The following is a 20713-nucleotide window of genomic DNA, read 5'->3' on the forward strand; positions in this document are numbered from 1 at the left end:
GCTGACTAATTAAAAGAAGATCTACAGATGCTGTTAAGCTGGTTCTACAAATACAATCCATAGATTACAGACCATTTCTGTGGGGGATAGACTTGGGAATGTTAAAATTGATCTACTCAGATATTTCGTCAAAATGTTACATAAAGTTAAACGTAGCTGGCAGGATTTGAACCTACGCGGGAAGACCCCAACGGATTTCTAGTCCATCGCCATAACCACTCGGCCACAACTACTCAGACACTGTTTCATTCTTATGAGTTTCACACCTTTTCTTATAGAACCATGATCAATATCAGTGATTATCCTTCTGGAAGACATTTCAGAAAATGGAAGATTTCAATTGGAAACAAAATTCCAGGCCTCACTGAAATGTAAAAATCTGATTTAAAGGTATCATCAATTGGAACCTTTTACAGTTCAAGGTTTATTAAAATTCATAAGGCGGATTTAGAGTGACTTTCTTCCAAACACCTCCTGAAAAAGGCTTTGAAAATGCTCAATAGTTTGAACAGATTCATTTCCATGCAAAAAGACTTGCTGTTCATATGATCAGGTATTGAGCGTCTTTTAACCTCATTAAGTTTCCCAAAACGCCAAGCGGTTAACAGAAGTGAGCATATCATTTTTCAGGTATATTTTGCTTGCTTTATACTTGCTATACAAGTCAATGAGTAGGTTAGAAAGACCCCTGGAACTTTCCTGAGTGACGTTCACAGCATTTTGCGAGGAAAAAAGAAACTTAAACAAACTCATTTGATGCCCAAAACAATCCTTAGAAAAACATCACCAAACTATGTTTACAAAAATGCTGGAAAACACTAAAAAGGGTGATTCAGGAAAAGAATCGCTGTCGTTTCTTGAGGCCGTTTCGGCTTGAAATCCTGGTCAGTTTCAACCACTTGGAAAAAGTGTCATGCGAACATTGGCACAAGTCATAGAGTATCATTGCTTGATGTGACATAGATGATATGAGTTTTGCTTCATGAAGTCAAGTTTAACTTTTGAGTTAAACTTTCTTGATTGATAGATCTTTTTGCCATGTGGATTTTAATTTTCTCTTTTTATGTTAAACCATGTGCATTGGCAAATTGAGTGTGAGCAGAAAAGATAAAATCGCTATGCACAAAGAATTTCTCAGGTTCCACTGAGATTTGAACTCAGATTGCTGGATTCAGAGTCCAGAGTGCTAACCATTACAACATGGAACCACATGACCAATGAAGCTTGCTGGATTTTCTTTTGAAAACAGTAAAAGAGCATGTGTAAATAGTGGAAATGTGAGAAATTCACTCTTAATCCAGTGATCTGAGTTCTAATCTCAGTGGAACCTGGGAATTCATGCATTATGATGAAAACTGGTTCTAAAGCTGTTCCGCAAATGTATATCTAACACACATTGGTAAATTAATATCTCCTCCCTTTTTATTCCACAAGTGTGCTTAAAGTTCCATGATATCACAACAAAGACAGTTTTAAAATGTTGATGAAATCTGGCTAATAATTAGCGTGCTGGATCTATCAGCTGGAAAAAGGGTGAGAAAAAAAGAAATTGCAAAACTTCTGCTCATCCAGAAGTCACTAAAGATTTTTCATTGTGTGCTAAAAGGTTCCATCGGAAAGATAATTCAAGTAGAGTTGGTGCAAATCAAAGTTCATATCCCAGTCCATCAGCCACGGCAGTGGTCTGTGTTCGCTGGAAAAAAGGAGGATTTGCACCACATACCTGATGGCACCCTCTGAGCTTTGTTTGATTGGTGGTGTGATGCACAAGTGACATCTCACCCGGCTGACTAATCAAAAGAAGATCTACAGATGCTGTTAAGCTGGTTCTACAAATACAATCCATAGATTACAGACCATTTCTGTGGGGGATAGACTTGGGAATGTGGAAATTGATGTGCTCAGATAATTCGTCAAAATGTTACATGAAGTTAAACGTAGTTGGCAGGATTTGAACCTACGCGGGAAGACCCCAATGGATTTCTTGTCCATCGCCTTAACCACTCGGCCACAACTACTCAGACACTGTTTCATTCTTATGAGTTTCACACCTTTTCTTATAGCACCATGATCAATATCAATGATTATCCTTCTGGAAGACATTTGAGAAAATGGAAGATTTCAATTGGAAACAAAATTCCAGGCCTCACTGAAATGTAAAAATCTGATTTAAAGGTATCATCAATTGGAACCTTTTACAGTTCAAGGTTTATTAAAATTCATAAGGCGGATTTAGAGTGACTTTGTTCCAAACACCTCCTGAAAAAGGCTTTGAAAATGCTCAATAGTTTGAACAGATTCATTTCCATGCAAAAAGACTTGCTGTTCATATGATCAGGTATTGAGCGTCTTTTAACCTCATTAAGTTTCCCAAAACGCCAAGCGGTTAACAGAAGTGAGCATATCATTTTTCAGGTATATTTTGCTTGCTTTATACTTGCTATACAAGTCAATGAGTAGGTTAGAAAGACCCCTGGAAGGTTCCTGAGTGACGTTCACAGCATTTTGCGAGCAAAAAAGAAACTTAAACAAACTCATTTGATGCCCAAAACAATACTTAGAAAAACATCACCAAACTATGTTTACAAAAATGCTGGAAAACACTGAAAAGGGTGATTCAGGAAAAGAATCGCTGTCGTTTCTTGAGGCCGTTTCGGCTTGAAATCCTGGTCAGTTTCAACCACCTGGAAAACGTGTCATGCGAACATTGGCACAAGTCATAGAGTACGATTGCTTGGTGTGACATACAGTCATGGGCAATAGTATTGAGAATGAGACAAATAGTAATTTTTCCAAAGTTTCCTGCTTCATTTTGTGTAATGGCAATTTGCATATACTCCTGAATGTCAAAGAGTGATCAGCTTAACAGTAATTACTGTACTTGCAAAGTCAATATTTGCCCAGAAAATGAACTTTAGCCCCCAAAACACATTTCAAAAGGAGCAGCTAACATCGTTTTAGTGATTGATCCATTAACACAGGTGTGGGTGTTGATGAGGACAGGGCTGGCGATCAATCAGTCATGATTAAGTAAGAATGACATCACTGGACACTTTAAAAGGAGGCTGGTTCTTGGTATCATTGTTTCTCTTCAGTTAACCATGGTTATCTCTAAAGAAACACGTGCAGCCATCATTGCACTGCACAAAAATGGCCTAACAGGGAAGAGTATCGCAGCTACAAAGATTGCACCTCAGTCAACAATCTATCGCATCATCAAGAACTTCAAGGAGAGAGCTTCCATTGTTGTCAAAAAGGCTCCAGGCGCCCAAGAAAGACCAGCAAGCGCCAGGACCGTATCTTAAAACTGTTTCAGCTGCGGGATCGGACTACCAGCAGTGCCGAGCTTGCTCAGGAATGGCAGCAGGCTGGTGTGAGTGCTTCTGCACACACTGTGAGGCGGAGACTCTTTGAGCAAGGGCTGGTTTCAAGGAGGGCAGCAAAGAAGCCACTTCTCTCCAGAAAAAACATCAGGGACCGACTGATATTCTGCAAAAGGTACAGGGAGTGGACTGCTGAGGACTGGGGCAAAGTCATTTTCTCTGATGAATCCCCTTTTCGATTGTTTGGGACATCTGGAAAACAGCTTATTCGGAGAAGAAGAGGTGAGCGCTACCACCAGTCTTGTCTCATGCCAACTGTAAAGCATCCTGAAACCATACATGTGTGGGGTTGCTTCTCAGCCAAGGGAATTGGCTCACTCACAGCCTTGCCTAAAAACACAGCCATGAATAAAGAATGGTACCAGAATGTCCTCCAAGAGCAACTTCTCCCAACCGTCCAAGAGCAGTTTGGCGCCCAAAAATGCCTTTTCCAGCATGATGGAGCACCTTGCCATAAAGCAAAGGTGATAACAAAATGGCTCATGGAACAAAACATAGAGATTTTGGGTCCATGGCCTGGAAACTCCCCAGATCTTAATCCCATTGAGAACTTGTGGTCAATCATCAAGAGACGGGTGGACAAACAAAAACCAACAAATTCTGGCAAAATGCGAGCATTGATTATGCAAGAATGGACTGCTATCAGTCAGGATTTGGTCCAAAAGTTGATTGAGAGCATGCCAGGGAGAATTACACAGGTTTTGAAGAAGAAGGGGCAACACTGCAAATGTTGACTTGCTGCATTAACTCATTCTAACTGTCAATATAACCTATTGGTACTCATAATATGATTGCAATTATATTTCTGTATGTGATATAAACATCAGACAAACACTAATAAAAATCAGAGGCCAGCAGATCATGTGAAAATATCATTTTGGTGTCATTCTCAAAACTTTTGGCCATGACTGTAGATGATATGAGTTTTGCTTCATGAAGTCAAGTTTAACTTTTGAGTTAAACTTTCTTGATAGATAGATCTTTTTGCCATGTGGATTTTAACTTTCTCTTCTTATGTTAAACCATGTGCATTGGCAAATTGAGTGTGAGCAGAAAAGATAAAACCGCTATGCACAAAGAATTTCTCAGGTTCCACTGAGATTTGAACTCAGATCACTGGATTCAGAGTCCAGAGTGCTAACCATTTCACCATGGAACCACATGACCAATGAAGCTGGCTGGATTTTCTTTTGAAAACAGTAAAAGAGCATGTGTAAATAGTGGAAATGTGAGAAATTCACTCTTAATCCAGTGATCTGAGTTCTAATCTCAGTGGAACCTGGGAATTCATGCATTATGATGAAAACTGGTTCTAAAGCTGTCCCACAAATGTATATCTAACACACATTGGTAAATTAATATCTCCTCCCTTTTTATTCCACAAGTGTGCTTAAAGTTCCATGATATCACAACAAGGACAGTTTTAAAATGTTGATGAAATCTGGCTAATAATTAACGTGCTTGATCTATTAGCTGGAAAAAGGGTGAGAAAAAAAGAAATTGCAAAACTTCTGCTCATCCAGAAGTCACTAAAGATTTTTCATGGTGTGCTAAAAGGTTCCATCGGAAAGATAATTCAAGTAGAGTTGGTGCAAATCAAAGTTCATATCCCAGTCCATCAGCCACGGCAGTGGTCTGTGTTCGCTGGAAAAAAGGAGGATTTGCACCACATACCTGATGGCACCCTCTGAGCTTTGTTTGATTGGTGGTGTGATGCACAAGTGACATCTCACCCGGCTGACTAATCAAAAGAAGATCTACAGATGCTGTTAAGCTGGTTCTACAAATACAATCCATAGATTACAGACCATTTCTGTGGGGGATAGACTTGGGAATGTGGAAATTGATCTACTCAGATAATTCGTCAAAATGTTACATGAAGTTAAACGTAGTTGGCAGGATTTGAACCTACGTGGGAAGACCCCAATGGATTTCTAGTCCATTGCCTTAACCACTCGGCCACAACTACTCAGACAATGTTTCATTCTTATGAGTTTCACACCTTTTCTTATAGCACCATGATCAATATCAGTGATTATCCTTCTGGAAGACATTTCAGAATATGGAAGATTTCAATTGGAAACAAAATTCCAGGCCTCACTGAAATGTAAAAATCTGATTTAAAGGTATCATCAATTGGAACCTTTTACAGTTCAAGGATTATTAAAATTCATAAGGCGGATTTAGAGTGACTTTGTTCCAAACACCTCCTGAAAAAGGCTTTGAAAATGCTCAATAGTTTGAACAGATTCATTTCCATGCAAAAAGACTTGCTGTTCATATGATCAGGTATTGAGCGTCTTTTAACCTCATTAAGTTTCCCAAAACGCCAAGCGGTTAACAGAAGTTAGCATATCATTTTTCATGTATATTTTGCTTGCTTTATACTTGCTATACAAGTCAATGAGTAGGTTAGAAAGACCCCTGGAAGGTTCCTGAGTGACGTTCACAGCATTTTGCGAGCAAAAAGGAGGAGACTAGAAGCAGCAGTTGTCTGATTGCTTCTACTGCATACAAGCGATGAGCAGATCGCTTGTATGCAGGAGAAATGCTCACTTGCTATGAGTGCTGACCACTAGGTGGCGCTAATAGCAATTGAGACATGACAACCACAGGCATCTGCTGCAGACCCTGAGTTGTCATGCCCACCCATTGGTGACCCGCGATCACGTGATGGGGTCACTGATGGGCGGGGCTTAGGACTCCCGGAAGCGCGAGTTAAATGCCACTGTCAGAGATTTAACATGTTAACAGCCGCGGGTGGATTGCGATTCGAATAATCAGCTGACATGTGCTCGCTTCAGTGCGGGCTCACCGCCGGAGCCCCCACTGAACCGGCCTTCCCAACCTGGTGCGTACTATTACTGACCAGGTCGGAAAGGGGTTAAGGAACATCCTTTCCAGGGTAAAGACTTGTGTATAAGGTAAAATAAATAACCAAAAACAAAAATACTCCTCCACACCTTGGGCTATGTTCACAAGTAGCATTTTTTATGCGTTTTTGCACGTTTGTATTGCTTTCAACCGTGACAAATGGATTCACCGGGAAATGTCATTTTAACATTTTACAACCTTATCTGGCCATGTGCTGTGTGACACATGCATACAGTGCTAAAAAGACATGGGACCAGCATGGGGAAGACCCCTGGAAGCATCTCTGACACCCAGGTCACTGCCTAAAAGTGTGCCCATCCGAAGTGATCCTTGCCACATCAGAAGATGCAGACTTGCAACTATCCCTGTGCAAGTCCTTGTCCCAGGGCAGTGTTCAATTGTACCTCCCCCATAACTTTCAATACAAGCGCAAGTATGCAGCCTGCCACCCACTCACCCCCAGGCTGCAATACCATACTGCTAGCTTGCTTGCACTTGAAATTTGGCCTTTTAGGCATGTGGAGGTGGAACCTGGCCACCACGTCATGGCTGCGTCGGTAGCCTGGTATTCATACTCAGTCCCCAGCCGCCCGGCGGCCGGGTGTCCACGCTTGGTCCCCAGCCGCCAGGGGGCGGCCGGGTGTCCATACTCAGTCCCCAGCCGCCCCGCGGCCGGGTGCCCACACACAGTCCCCAGCCGCGTGGGGGTGGCCAGGTGTCCATAAACGGTCCCCAGCCGCCCCTATTTGTCCCGGTGCACCTTATACACAAGCGCGCATACCAAAACATTACCTGTGCCCTCCCCAGTGCATTTAGTGGGAAGGACAGCCTAACCACAAACACGTGGACAAGTGAATGTGGCCAGGAATGGTCCATCTCACTGACGCCTTCACACTGGGTTAATATTGTGGAAGCCGGGACACAGTTGGACACTGGGATGCAACACGTCCTCCAGACATAGAGGATTGTGGGTCCTGGGTCAATCAGGCTTCAACACAAAGTTCAGAAGGTAGACAGCAGCAGTGGTCGGCCTCCTACACAATGAGTAAATTATTCATGATCATGAGGCCATCCACCTCCTTAGCTTTCTGTTCCTTGGAATGCAAGCGCATGTATGTAGTAGCAGCTAGGCCTGAGGTGGTCAGCATTTTGGCGCATATTCTACCTCCTTCGAGGATTGCTGGATGTTTTCCTGCTACTATCCCAGTTCTATGACTCCCGTTAAAACAAAGCTTCAGGTGATGAATGATGGATGAGGTGGTGGCAAAGGAGAAAGAGCAGGAGGAACAGGGACCATTCACATCAATATCAGGCCAGCCAACCACACATGTCTTGTAGGATATGTTTCTGTACCAAAAGGAGCGGTTCAGCTACACAGTTATAAGGCATACAGTGAATGCAATGCCTACCAAAAATTTCGAGGCACTCCAATGCCCCTTGGAAGTGACATGGAGGTCAGATGGCCTTAACTAAACCGGTTTTTCCATTTATAGCAACTGGGTCTCCTGTACACTGTTGGCCTAAGCAGGGAATGGAAGGCTTTCCAAAAATTATTAGGCACTGCAATGCCCCTTGAAACAGATGTGGATTACAGTGTATTAAAAACCTTCTATCCATTATTGGGGAGTGGGTCTCCCTTAGTTTTTGCCTATGCATTGAAAAGCAAAAGCTGACAAAAATTAGGAGGAAATGCAATGCCCGTTGCAAGAGTCGTGGAGGTTAGAGGTAATTAAAAACAACATGTCAATGCCCCTTGGAAGAGCTGTGGAGTTCAGAGTGGTTTAACAAGATGGTTTTAATGCCCCTTAGAAGAGACGTGGAGTTCAGAGTGGTTTAACAAGACAGTTTTAATGCCCCTTGGAAGAGATGTGGAGGTCGCAGTAGCTTAACAAGATGGTTTTAATGCCCCTTGGAAGAGTGGTGGAGGTCGCAGTGGAATAAAAAGACAATATCAATGCCCCTTGGAAGAGTGGTGGAGATTACAGTGGAATAAAAAGACAATATCAACTCCCTGTGGAAGAGACGTGGAGGTCACAGTAGCTTAACAAGATGCTTTTAATGCCCCTTGGAAGAGTGGTGGAGGTCGCAGTGGAATTAGAAGACAATATTAACGACCCTTGGAAGAGACGTGGAGGTCACAGTAGCTTAACAAGACGATTTTAATGCCCCTTACAAGAGCCATGCAATGCAGCATATTAAAAACATTATTCCCATTATTGGGGAGTGGGTCTCCCATAGTCTTTGCCTATGCCTTCCAAGCAAAAGCTGCCAAAAATTAGGAAGGGGGAACTTGCAATGTCCCTTACAAGAGCCATGCAGTACAGCATATTAAAAACATTATTCCCATTATTGGGGAGTGGGTCTCCCATAGTCTTTGCCTATGCCTTCCAAGCACAAGCTGCCAAAAATTAGGACAGAGGAACTTGCAATGCTGGCAACATGGACCACGGTCACCCTGGTGGTATAGTGGTCGTGGAGGCTGAGGATAAGGAGAAGAGCAAAAAACAGCCGAAATGAGGAAGCGTATACCCATGTGTGGGTGTGAAGCGATGCATGGGAATACACCTCTCGAATTAACACAGTGGATTTGACTTTATGTTACTCTGCTGTCATTTGGTGGTGATGAGAAGTCTGGCCCAATCCAGCCCTTGTTCATTTTGATAAGGGTCAGCTTGTCAGCATTGTCAGTTGACAGGTGAGTGCGCTTATCAGTTATAATTCCCCCAGCGGCACTAAAAACACGCTCCGATAACACGCTAGCGGCAGGGCAGGCCAGGACCTCCAAGGCATACAGAGTGAGGTCATTCCAAGTGTCCAGCTTGGATACCCAATAATTAAAAGGCACAGAGGAATCACGGAGGACCCTGGTACTCCCTCACCATCTTTTGAAACTTTCCACTCCTTGTGAGAGTACCCTGCGCCTCAGGGCCTGTAAGCTGGGCAGGTCTCAGAAAACTGTACTAGAACATTGACAGTGTTCCCCTGCCTCTGCTGGATTGGAGTTGCGTCTCTCTCGCCTGTATGCCTTAGTTGGGCAGCGAACTGTGACCTCTGCCGCTACCGTGTTCAGATGGGAATTTTTTTAATAGTTCTGCAGCAAGGGCCTTCTGGTACTGCCCCATTTTTGTAGACCTCTCCAACTCAGGAATAAGACAGTGAAAGTTCTCCTTGTAGAGGGGGTCTAAAAGTGTCATCAACCAGTAATGACTGTCACCCAACATTTTGACAATGCGAGGGTCACGGTTAAGGCAGCGTAACATAAAGTCAGCCATGGGTGCCAGACTGGTAACGGGCAAGACTACAGTGTCCTCACCAAGATGACGACTGATAGTGTTGAGTGATCACTAAAATGCTCGGGTGCTCGAAGCTCGGGCCGAGCTTACCGTGATACTCGGGTGCTCGACCCGAGCAACGAGCCCAATGTTAGTCTATGAGAGACCCGAGCATTTTTGCGGCAGCACCCCCGGCAGTCTGTAGAAAGCCTAAAAAGTGCCCAAAACGATAGTGACAGTGCTCAAAAGACATGGGGGCAGCATGGGGATCGCCCCTGGAAGCATTTCTGATCCCCAGGTCACTGCTGTCAACAACGTGGTCAGAGGTATTAAGCCACTTTTGCGGGCTCACAATAAAACGTTCAAAAACGAAACTGAAACGGTTTTCCTGTGAAATATGTTAAGGAATTTCCTTTCCAGGGTAAAAACTTGTGTATAAGGTAAAATAAAAAACCAAAAACAAAAATACTCCTCCACACCTTGGGCTATGTTCACAAGTAGCATTTTTCATGCGTTTTTGCACTTTTGTATTGCTTTCAACCGTGACAAATGCGTTCACCGGGAAATGTCATTTTAACATTTTACAACCTTATCTGGCCATGTGCTGTGTGACACATGAATACAGTGCTGAAAAGACAAGGGATCAGTATGGGAAGACCCCTGGAAGCATCTCTGACCCCCAGGTCACTGTCTAAAAGTGTGCCCATCAGAAGTGATCCTTGCCGCATCAGAAGATGCAGACTTGCAACTATCACCGTGCCAGTCCTTTTCCCAGGGCAGTGATCAATTGTACCTCCCCCATTCCTTGCAATGCAAGCGAAAATATGCAGCCAACCACCCACCCACCCGCAGGCTGCAATACCATACTGCTAGCTTTCACTTGAAATGGGGCCTTTTAGTTTGGAGGAGGCCGAAGCTGGCCACTACCTCATGGCCGCTTCGGCAGCGAGGTATCCATACTCTGTCCCCAGCCGCCCGGCGGCCGGGTGTCCACGCTCGGTTCCCAGCCGCCAGGTGGCGGCCAGGTGTCCATACTCGGACCCAGCCGCCTGATTTCTCTTGTCACCTTCCCCCACACTTTTCTTAGCCTGGCCTGCTTTAGGGCAGCATTGGACGAGCCCACCAGAGAACCAGACTCCTCCGGTGGGCCCTGGCTTCTCCATCAGGGGAGTTGAGAGTGCCTAGGTGAGGAGCATGATGATGATGATAGAAGTTAGCATCTGCTTTGTTTTCTAGGAATGCAAGCGCATGTATGTAGTAGCAGCTAGACCTGAGGTGGTCCGCGTTTTGGCGCATATCCTACCTCCTCCGAGGATTGCTGGATATTTTCCTGCTACTATCCCAGTTCTATGACTCCCGTTAAAACAAAGCTTCAGGTGATAAATGATGGATGAGGTGGTGGCAAAGGAGAAAGAGCAGGAGGAACAGGGACCATTCACATCAATATCAGGCCAGTCAACCAGATATGTCTTGTAGGATATATTTCTGTAACAAAAGGAGCTGTTCGGCTACACAGTTATAGGGCATACAGTGACTGCAATGCCTACCAAAAATTTCGAGCCACTCCAATGCCCCTTGGAAATGACATGGAGGTCAGAGGGCGTTAACTAAACCTTTTTTTCGATTTATAGCAACTGGGTCTCCCGTGCACTGTTGGCCTAAGCAGTGAATGGAAGGCTTTCCAAAAATTATGAAGAACTGCAATGCCCCTTACAAGAGCCATGTGGGGCACCCCAGGGGTCTGGTCACCACAGTAATAGAGATATTACGTCGGAGAGCAAGTGGGAGGTTTCCTGGTCAGGATCCCTTAAACATGCAACATCCTCCTGCCCCAGTCCTGGGAGGGGAGAATTCTGCCCTTATAAACTGGATGTGGGGCGGGGTTGAGTGAGTCAGAGAACAGTCAGAGTCAGAGTGAGAGCAAGGGAAAGTAACAGCAAGGAGCTCTGTAGGAGCTAGGAGCTAAAGACCAGGGGCTGGAAGCTGAGCAGAGCTCGCCCTGGCAGAAGACAATAGGAACCGGACACAGGAGTCCGAAGCTGTGAGGACTTATATATCCAGCAGCAGAAACCAGCCGGCAGGGGATTTCAGGTCCTCTGGCCATAGAAGCCCGCAGGCTCAGTCACAAGCAAGGGATCAGCACCGCTGTCGTGGAGTGGAGGCTAACAGAAGGCCCCAAGTCACCAGCCATACGGGTGAGCACTACACGGTACACTCAGGGACGTGGGCTACTTCTACCCGCTTACAGCAAGGTAGCCAGGAAGAGTGCAGACAGACGGGGAGGCCTACAACTCCACCTGGCCAGGGGAACTCCTGCTTGCTCACAGACTGACCAGGCCTCTTATGCTAGCCAGTACTCCCGGGAGGGTCTACCTTCTATTCATCAGTAAAGACCCTGCACTGCACTGCAAAGACTCTGAGTCGTTCCTGCTGCGCTCGTGCACCATCACCCCCATCATCCACACTCACTGCCCTGAGGCTATACTCCTCCCGAGGGGAGTTATCCCATTCTATTTATGCGCTCACAACACCAGCCTCAGCGGTCTGCCTCGCAGCGGTGGTACTCCCTGACCGCAATCCACGGGTGGCGCAGTCGGACAATGAACCTCAAAACCTAAGAAAGACTGCCACTGGTTTGACCAGCCTGAGCCACGGGACCGGGTCAACGCCACGGAGACTACAGACCCCAGAGACCCGGCACCGGGTATCCCACACACGTGTAAACACGGCCCAGGGGGCGCGTCACATGCAGTACAGCATATTACAAACATAAGTCCCATTATTGGGGAGTGGGTGTCCCATAGTATTTGCTTATGCCTTGCAAGCAAAAGCTGCCAAAAATTAGGACGGAGCAAGTTGCAATCCCCCTTACAAGAGCCATGCAGTACAGCATATTACAAACATAAGTCCCATTATTGGGGAGTGGGTGTCCCATATTATTTGCTTATGCCTTGCAAGCAAAAGCTGCCAAAAATTAGGAAGGAGCAACTTGCAATGCCCCTTACAATAGCCATGCAGTACAGCATATTACAAACAAAAGTCCCATTATTGGGGAGTGGGTGTCCCATGGTATTTGCTTATGCTTTCCCAGCAAAAGCTGCCAAAAATTAGGACGGAGGAACTTGCAATGCTGGCACCCTGGTGGTATAGTGGTGGTGGAGGCTGAGGATAAGGAGAAGAAGATTAAACAGCCGAAACGAGGAAGCGTATACCCATGTGTGGGAGTGAAGCGGTGCATGTGAATACACCTCCCGAAATAACACAGTGGATTTGACTTTATGTTACTCTGCTGTCATTTGGTGGTGATGAGAAGTCTGGCCCAATCCAGCCCTTGTTCATTTTGATAAGGGTCAGCTTGTCAGCATTGTCAGTTGACAGGCGAGTGCGCTTATCAATTATAATTCCCCCAGCGGCACTAAAAACACGCTCCGATAACACGCTAGCGGCAGGGCAGGCCAGGACCTCCAAGGCGTACAGAGCGAGTTCATTCCAAGTGTCCAGCTTGGATACCCAATAATTAAAAGGCACAGAGGAATCACGGAGGACGCTGGTACGATCGGCAAGGTACTCCCTCACCATCTTTTGAAACTTTCCACTCCTTGTGAGAGTACCCCGCGCCTCAGGGCCTGTAAGCTGGGGTGGTGTCAGAAAACTGTCCCAGAACGTTGACAGTGTTCCCCTGCCTCTGCTGGATTGGAGTTGCATCTCTCTCGCCTGTACGCCTTGGTTGGGCAACGAACTGTGACCTCTGCCACTAGCGTGTTCAGATAGGAATTTTTTTAAGAGTTCTGCAGCAAGGGCCTTCTGGTATTGCCCCATTTTTGCAGACCTCTCCACCTCAGGAATAAGAGAGTGAAAGTTCTCCTTGTAGCGGGGGTCTACAAGTGTCACCAACCAGTAATGACTGTCACCCAACATTTTGACAACGCGAGGGTCACGGTTAAGGCAGCGTAACATAAAGTCAGCCATGCGTGCCAGACTGGTAATGGGCAAGATTTCCGTGTCCTCACCAAGATGACGACTGACCATGCTCTCCTATTCCTCCTCCTCTTCCTCCTCCCCCCTGTCCTCAGGCCACCCACGCTGAACCGACGGTATGACACTTGTACAGGTACTACCGTCTACAACGCATGATAGCAGCTCCTGTTCTTCCTCCTCCTCCTCCTCTCCCTCATTGTCCCCCAATGCACGTTGGGATGAGATGAGGCTGGGCTGTGTGTAATCGCCCGCTATGGCTTCTTGATCCATCTCATCATACTCTGGCTGCAATGCCTCCTCTTTAATTCTCTGCAGAGAGCATTGCAAAAGACAGACAAGTGGGATGCTGACACTAATGATGGCGTCATCGCCACTCACCATCTTGGTGGCCTCCTCAAAGTTTGTCAGGATGGTACATATGTCAGACATCCAGGTCCACTCCTGAGGTCCTATGTGTGGAGTCTGACCTGAATATCGACGGCCTTGTTGCAGCTGGTACTCCACAACTGCTCTCTTCTGCTCACAAATCCTTTGCAACATGTGGAGGGTAGAGTTCCAACGTGTGGGGACATCACACACCAGTTGGTGTGCCGGAAGCTGCAAACGCTGCTGCAACACAGCAAGGGCGGCGGAAGCTGTAGCCGACTTGCGAAAATGAGCTGACAGGCGGCGTACTTTCACGAGCAGATCTGGCAACTCGGGGTACGATTTAAGAAAACGCTGAACCACGAGGTTAAGCACATGAGCCAGGCATGCTACGTGTGTGATCTCACCTCGCCTCAGAGCCGCTACCAGGTTAAAGCCATTGTCACACACGACCATGCCGGGATGTAGGTTCAGCGGTCTCAGCCACAGATCTGCCTGCTCTTTCACAGCTGTCCACAACTCACAAGCAGTGTGAGGTTTATCACCTAAGCTTATGAGTTTCAGCACAGCCTGTTGCCGCTTGGCGAAGGCAGTACTGCAATGCTTCCAACTTGTAACTGACGTGGTGATATCTGAGATGGAGGCTGAAAATGAGGAGGAGGAGGAGAAGGAGGATGCGCAGGAGCTGTACACTGTGGGGGCAACTCTGATTGACATAGGGCCCGCAATCCTCGGTGTTGGGAGGATGTGTTCCGTCCCAAGGTCCGACTGGGTCCCGACTTCCACTATGTTTACCCAGTGTGCCGTCAGAGAGATGTACCGTCCCTGGCCACAAGCACTTGTCCACGTGTCCGTTGTCAGGTGGACTCTCCCAGTAACTGCGTTGTTGAGGGCATGGCAGATGCTTTGGGACACATGCTTGTGTAGTGCGGGGATGGCACACCTGGCAAAATAGTGTCGGCTGGGGACCGAGTACCGAGGGACGGCCACCGCCATAAGATTGCGGAAGGATTCCGTCTCCACCAGCCTAAAAGGCAGCATTTCCAATGCAAGCAGTCGTGAAATGTGCGAATCTAGGACTGTGGCCTGTGGGGCGTTAGCTGCGAATTTCCGCTTTCGTTCAAAGGTCTGCGATATGGACAATTGAACGCTGCGGTGGGACGTGGACGCGGACGTTGATGCTGTTTCTTGAGAAACTGCCATAACAAGTGAAGACTGAGAGGAGGGGGCATCTTTACATGCAGTATGGACAGGGGATTGCCTTGCACACACAACAGGGGGTTCTATTGCACGCACAACAGTGGAAGAAGCAGTGGTGACACCCACTGACACTGGTCGTGGACCCTGGGTTTCGCCCCACAAAGTCGGGTGCTTTGATGCCATGTGCCTGATCATGCTGGTGGTGATCAGGCTGGTAGTTTTGTCACCCCTGCTGATGCTGGCATGGCAGGTGAAACATATGGCCGTTTTGGGGTTATCAGCAGAGTCTTTAAAAAAATCCCAGACTCTGGAAGACCTACCGCTTGTACTGGCAACGTCCCTCGTGTTGGTGTTACGGGGAACGGTTGCCTGCCTTCTGTCTGCGGCCACCACACTGCTTCTTCCTGCCTGTTGGGGTACTCTGCCTCCCTCCCCCTGTGTGCTGCTGGCCTCACTCTGCATGTCCTCCTTCCATGTTGGGTCAGTTACTAGATCATCCACCACCTCCTCCTCTTCCACTTGCGCACCACGATCCTCCTCCTCACTTCCTGGCAATTGTGTCTCGTCATCGTCCACCTCTTGTGACAGATTGCCAACGTCGACTTCCTGTGGCCGTGGCTGTTCAAATATTTGGGCATCGCAACATGGGATCTCCTCTTCCACTACTTCAAGCGTATCAGGCGAGGGGCCCAAATATGGAAATGGACCAGTGAACAGCTCTTCAGAGTGTCCAAGTGTGGGATCACTTGCAGTCTGACGACACTCGGCATGCTGGGAGGAAGGAGCATCAGGGTGAGGAGGAGTATGCGGTCGAGACTCACGGCTACTAAGAGTTGACCGTGTGGAAGACAGACCGGAGGTGGTGGTGCCCAGGTAACTGGAAGTATTGTCTGTTATCCAATTAATAACCTATTCACACTGATCAGTTCTCAATACTGGTGTTGTTCTGTGCTTCCCTAGTAATTCGGTCAAGAAGTGGGAGCGAGAAGATGTGGCTGTTGGTTGTGGCACATTTTCACCTTGGCCACGGCCCCACCTTCTGCACGAACAATCACCAGAACGTCCACTTCCACGTCCCTTGCCACGTGCCTTGCCCATTGTAAATGAAGTAAAATAGCTTACACTTGCACTATCAATGGAAAAAGGGTAATAAAGAGTAGATTAGAACCGTGGAAGAGGAAAACCACAGTTATTGTTTACTGGGGTATACCACACTTTTTTAAATAGAGATATTTGCGGCTGAACAGTGAGCGACACACTCAAACTGCTTTTTTTTTAGATACCAAAGGCCCAAAACTGGATAGTACAGCGATTTGACCCGTGGAACTGCGAAACCACACTGGGATGTCGGGCCTACACAAGACTATTTTCAACAGATATATTTTTGTGTCACAACAGTCAGGAGACACTACTGTTTTTCTTTACGGAAAAAACTACCAAAACCTGAATAATAGAGATTTTTTACCATGGGATGGAAAAACCACAGTTATTGTTTACTGGGTATACCACGCTTTTTTAAATAGAGATATTTGCGGCTGAACAGTGAGCGACACACTCAAACTGTTTTTTTTAGATACAAATGGCCCAAAAGTGGATAATACAGAGGTTTGTACCGTGGAACTGCAAAACCACACTTGTATTTCTCGGGGCTACACCAGACTATTTTCAACAGATATATTTGTGTCTGAAAAATCAGGGAGACACTATTATTATTTTTATACAGGAAAAAATGCCAAAAACAGGATAATAGAGATGTTTTACCGTGGAACATCAAAACCACAGTAATAATTTACTGGTGTATACCAGACTTTTTTATAAATATATATTTGCGGCTGAACAGTGAGCGACACACTCAAACTGTTTTTTTAGATACAAATGGCCCATAGAACTGCAAAACCACACTTCTATTTCTCGGGCCTACACCAGACTATTTTCAACAGATATATTTGTGTCTGAAAAATCAGAGGCACACTTTTTTTTTTTTGGGGGGGGGGGGACACCAAAAGGTTAATAAGATGGGTATTTGTACATTGTGTAGGAGGAAAAAAAAGAGGATTTAGATAAAAAAAAAGGATTTTTCCTGGCCCCCGGGACCTGGAGCTAAGTCCAGCAATTTCACCAACAGGAGCAGCACACAGGACTGTAATGAAGCGTTTGCTGGTATAACCACTGCGTCTCCTATACAGCCTGCCTGCCTGCCTGCCTGATATACCTGGGATGGATATTAGTCCTGAGAAGGACTGCTTGTTTGATCTGGCAGCCTTTACAGACCCTACACTAACTATTTTGCAGGATATATCTCTCCCTAAATCAGCAGCGCTGTCCCTACACTGTCTGATCCGGAGCGACTGTGTCCAAGATGGCGGCACCCGGTTTTAAATACTCGAGGTGACGCTGTGCGGCAAGCCAATCACTGTAATGCCCATAAACAACATGGCTGCGGCATTACAGTGACTGGCTGGCAATCCCTGCATGTTCATTGGCTCTGTAAAGAGCGCCAAACATGCAGGGCGGAGACCCGAGCTCCCGCCAGAGAAACCCGGAAATGCTCAGTGCTCACTGAACATCCTGAGTAGCGTGATGCTTGGGCAAGTACCGAGCAGAGTTGAGCATGTTTGCTCAACACTAGTTCTAATCTCAGTGGAACCTGGGAAATTCATGCATTATGATGAAAACTGGTTCTAAAGCTTTTCTGCAAATGTATATCTAATACACATTGGTAAATTAATATCTCCTCCCTTTTTATTCCACAAGTGTGCTTAAAGTTCCATGATATCACAACAAGGACAGATTTAAAATGTTGATGAAATCTGGCTAATAATTAGCGTGCTGGATCTATTAGCTGGAAAAAGGGTGAGAAAAAAAGAAATTGCAAAACTTCTGCTCATCCAGAAGTCACTAAAGATTTTTCATGGTGTGCTAAAAGGTTCCATCAGAAAGATAATTCAAGTAGAGTTGGTGCAAATCAAAGTTCATATCCCAGTCCATCAGTCACGGCAGTGATCTGTGTTCGCTGGAAAAAAGGAGGATTTGCACCACATACCTGATGGCACCCTCTGAGCTTTGTTTGATTGGTGGTGTGATGCACAAGTGACATCGCACCAGGCTGACTAATCAAAAGAAAATCTACAGATGCTGTTAAGCTGGTTCTACAAATACAATCCAAAGATTACAGACCATTTCTGTGGGGGATAGACTTGGGAATGTGTATATTGATCTACTCAGACAATTCGTCAAAATGTTACATGGAGTTAAACGTAGTTAGAAGGATTTGAACCTACGCAAGGAGACCCCAATGGATTTCTAGTCCATCGCTTTAACCACTCGGCCACAACTACTCAGATGCTGTTTCACACTTATGAGTTTCACACCTTTTCTTAGAGCACCATGATCAATATCAGTGATTATCCTTCTGGAAGACATTTCAGAAAATGGAAGATTTCAATTGGAAACAAAATTCCAGGCCTCACTGAAATATAAAAATCTGATTTAAAGGTATCATCAATTGGAACCTTTTACAGTTCAAGGTTTATTAAAATTCATAAGGTGGATTTAGAGTGACTTTGTTCCAAACACCTCCTGAAAAAGGCTTTGAAAATGCTCAATAGTTTGAACAGATTCATTTCCATGCAAAAAGACTTGCTGTTCATATGATCAGGTATTGAGCATCTTTTAACCTCATTAAGTTTCCCAAAACGCCAAGCGGTTAACAGAAGTGAGCATATCATTTTTCAGGTATATTTTGCTTGCTTTATACTTGCTATACAAGTCAATGAGTAGGTTAGAAAGACCCCTGGAAGGTTCCTGAGTGACGTTCACAGCATTTTGCGAGCAAAAAAGAAACTTAAACAAACTCATTTGATGCCCAAAACAATACTTAGAAAAACATCACCAAACTATGTTTACAAAAATGCTGGAAAACACTAAAAAGGGTGATTCAGGAAAAGAATCGCTGTCGTTTCTTGAGGCCATTTCGGCTTGAAATCATGGTCAGTTCCAACCACCTGGAAAAAGTGTCATGCGAACATTGGCACAAGTCATAGAGTACGATTGCTTGGTGTGACATAGATGATATGAGTTTTGCTTCATGAAGTCAAGTTTAACTTTTGAGTTAAACTTTCTTTGCCATGTGGATTTTAACTTTCTCTTTTTATGTTAAACCATGTGCATTGGCAAATTGAGTGTGAGCAGAAAAGATAAAACCGCTATGCACAAAGAATTTTTCATGTTCCACTGATATTTGAACTCAGATCGCTGGATTCAGAGTCCAGAGTGCTAACCATTTCACCATGGAACCACATGACCAATGAAGCTGGCTGGATTTTCTTTTGAAAACAGTAAAAGAGCATGTGTAAATAGTGGAAATGTGAGAAATTCACTCTTAATCCAGTGATCTGAGTTCTAATCTCAGTGGAACTTGGGAATTCATGCATTATAATGAAAACTGGTTCTAAAGCTGTTCCGCAAATGTATATCTAACACACATTGGTAAATTAATATCTCCTCCCTTTTTATTCCACAAGTGTGCTTAAAGTTCCATGATATCACAACAAGGACAGTTTTAAAATGTTGATGAAATCTGGCTAATAATTAGCGTGCTGGATCTATTAGCTGGAAAAAGGGTGAGAAAAAAAGAAATTGCAAAACTTCTGCTCATCCAGAAGTCACTAAAGATTTTTCATGGTGTGCTAAAAGATTCCATCGGAAAGATAATTCAAGTAGAGTTGGTGCAAATCAAAGTTCATATCCCAGTCCATCAGCCACGGCAGTGGTCTGTGTTCGCTGGAAAAAAGGAGGATTTGCACCACATACCTGATGGCACCCTCTGAGCTTTGTTTGATTGGTGGTATGATACACAAGTGACATCTCACCCGGCTGACTAATCAAAAGAAGATCTACAGATGCTGTTAAGCTGGTTCTACAAATACAATCCATAGATTACAGACCATTTCTGTGGGGGATAGACTTGGGAATGTAGAAATTGATCTACTCAGATAATTCGTCAAAATGTTGCATGAAGTTAAACGTAGTTGGCAGGATTTGAACCTACGCGGGAAGACCCCAATGGATTTCTAGTCTATCGCCTTACCCACTCAGCCACAACTACTCAGACACTGTTTCATTCTTATGAGTTTCACACCTTTTCTTATAGCACCATGATCACTATCAGTGATTATCCTTCTGGAAGACATTTCAGAAAATGGAAGATTTCAATTGGAAACAAAATTCCAGGCCTCACTGAAATGTAAAAATCTGATTTAAAGGTATCATCAATTGGAACCTTTTACAGTTCAAGGTTTATTAAAATTCATAAGGCGGATTTAGAGTGACTTTGTTCCAAACACCTCCTGAAAAAGGCTTTGAAAATGCTCAATAGCTTGAACAGATTAATTTCCATGCAAAAAGACTTGCTGTTCATATGATCAGGTATTGAGCGTCTTTTAACCTCATTAAGTTTCCCAAAACGCCAAGCGGTTAACAGAAGTGAGCATATCATTTTCAGGTATATTTTGCTTGCTTTATACTTGCTATACAAGTCAATGAGTAGGTTAGAAAGACCCCTGGAAGGTTCCTGAGTGACGTTCACAGCATTTTGCGAGCAAAAAAGAAACTTAAACAAACTCATTTGATGCCCAAAAC

General features: G+C 45.1%; 7 non-coding genes across 7 annotated transcripts; all 7 read right to left on the minus strand.

Annotated features, from left to right (window-relative positions):
- Positions 1-151: 151 nt before the first annotated feature.
- Positions 152-233, minus strand: TRNAS-AGA (transfer RNA serine (anticodon AGA)). The gene has a single exon. It is a non-coding gene; the product is annotated as a tRNA-Ser (tRNA).
- A 903-nt stretch (positions 234-1136) lies between these two features.
- TRNAQ-CUG (transfer RNA glutamine (anticodon CUG)) lies at positions 1137-1208 on the minus strand. Its single transcript has one exon. It is a non-coding gene; the product is annotated as a tRNA-Gln (tRNA).
- A 728-nt stretch (positions 1209-1936) lies between these two features.
- TRNAS-AGA (transfer RNA serine (anticodon AGA)) lies at positions 1937-2018 on the minus strand. The gene has a single exon. It is a non-coding gene; the product is annotated as a tRNA-Ser (tRNA).
- A 2452-nt stretch (positions 2019-4470) lies between these two features.
- On the minus strand, positions 4471-4542 carry TRNAQ-CUG (transfer RNA glutamine (anticodon CUG)). Its single transcript has one exon. It is a non-coding gene; the product is annotated as a tRNA-Gln (tRNA).
- A 728-nt stretch (positions 4543-5270) lies between these two features.
- TRNAS-AGA (transfer RNA serine (anticodon AGA)) lies at positions 5271-5352 on the minus strand. Its single transcript has one exon. It is a non-coding gene; the product is annotated as a tRNA-Ser (tRNA).
- A 12977-nt stretch (positions 5353-18329) lies between these two features.
- On the minus strand, positions 18330-18411 carry TRNAS-AGA (transfer RNA serine (anticodon AGA)). Its single transcript has one exon. It is a non-coding gene; the product is annotated as a tRNA-Ser (tRNA).
- Positions 18412-20098: 1687 nt separating this feature from the next.
- TRNAS-AGA (transfer RNA serine (anticodon AGA)) lies at positions 20099-20180 on the minus strand. Its single transcript has one exon. It is a non-coding gene; the product is annotated as a tRNA-Ser (tRNA).
- Positions 20181-20713: the final 533 nt, after the last annotated feature.

Source organism: Phyllobates terribilis, unplaced genomic scaffold, assembly GCF_046119375.1.
Source record: "Phyllobates terribilis strain yellow unplaced genomic scaffold, ASM4611937v1 Scaffold_13__5_contigs__length_258822181, whole genome shotgun sequence".
Lineage (NCBI taxonomy): Eukaryota > Metazoa > Chordata > Amphibia > Anura > Dendrobatidae > Phyllobates > Phyllobates terribilis.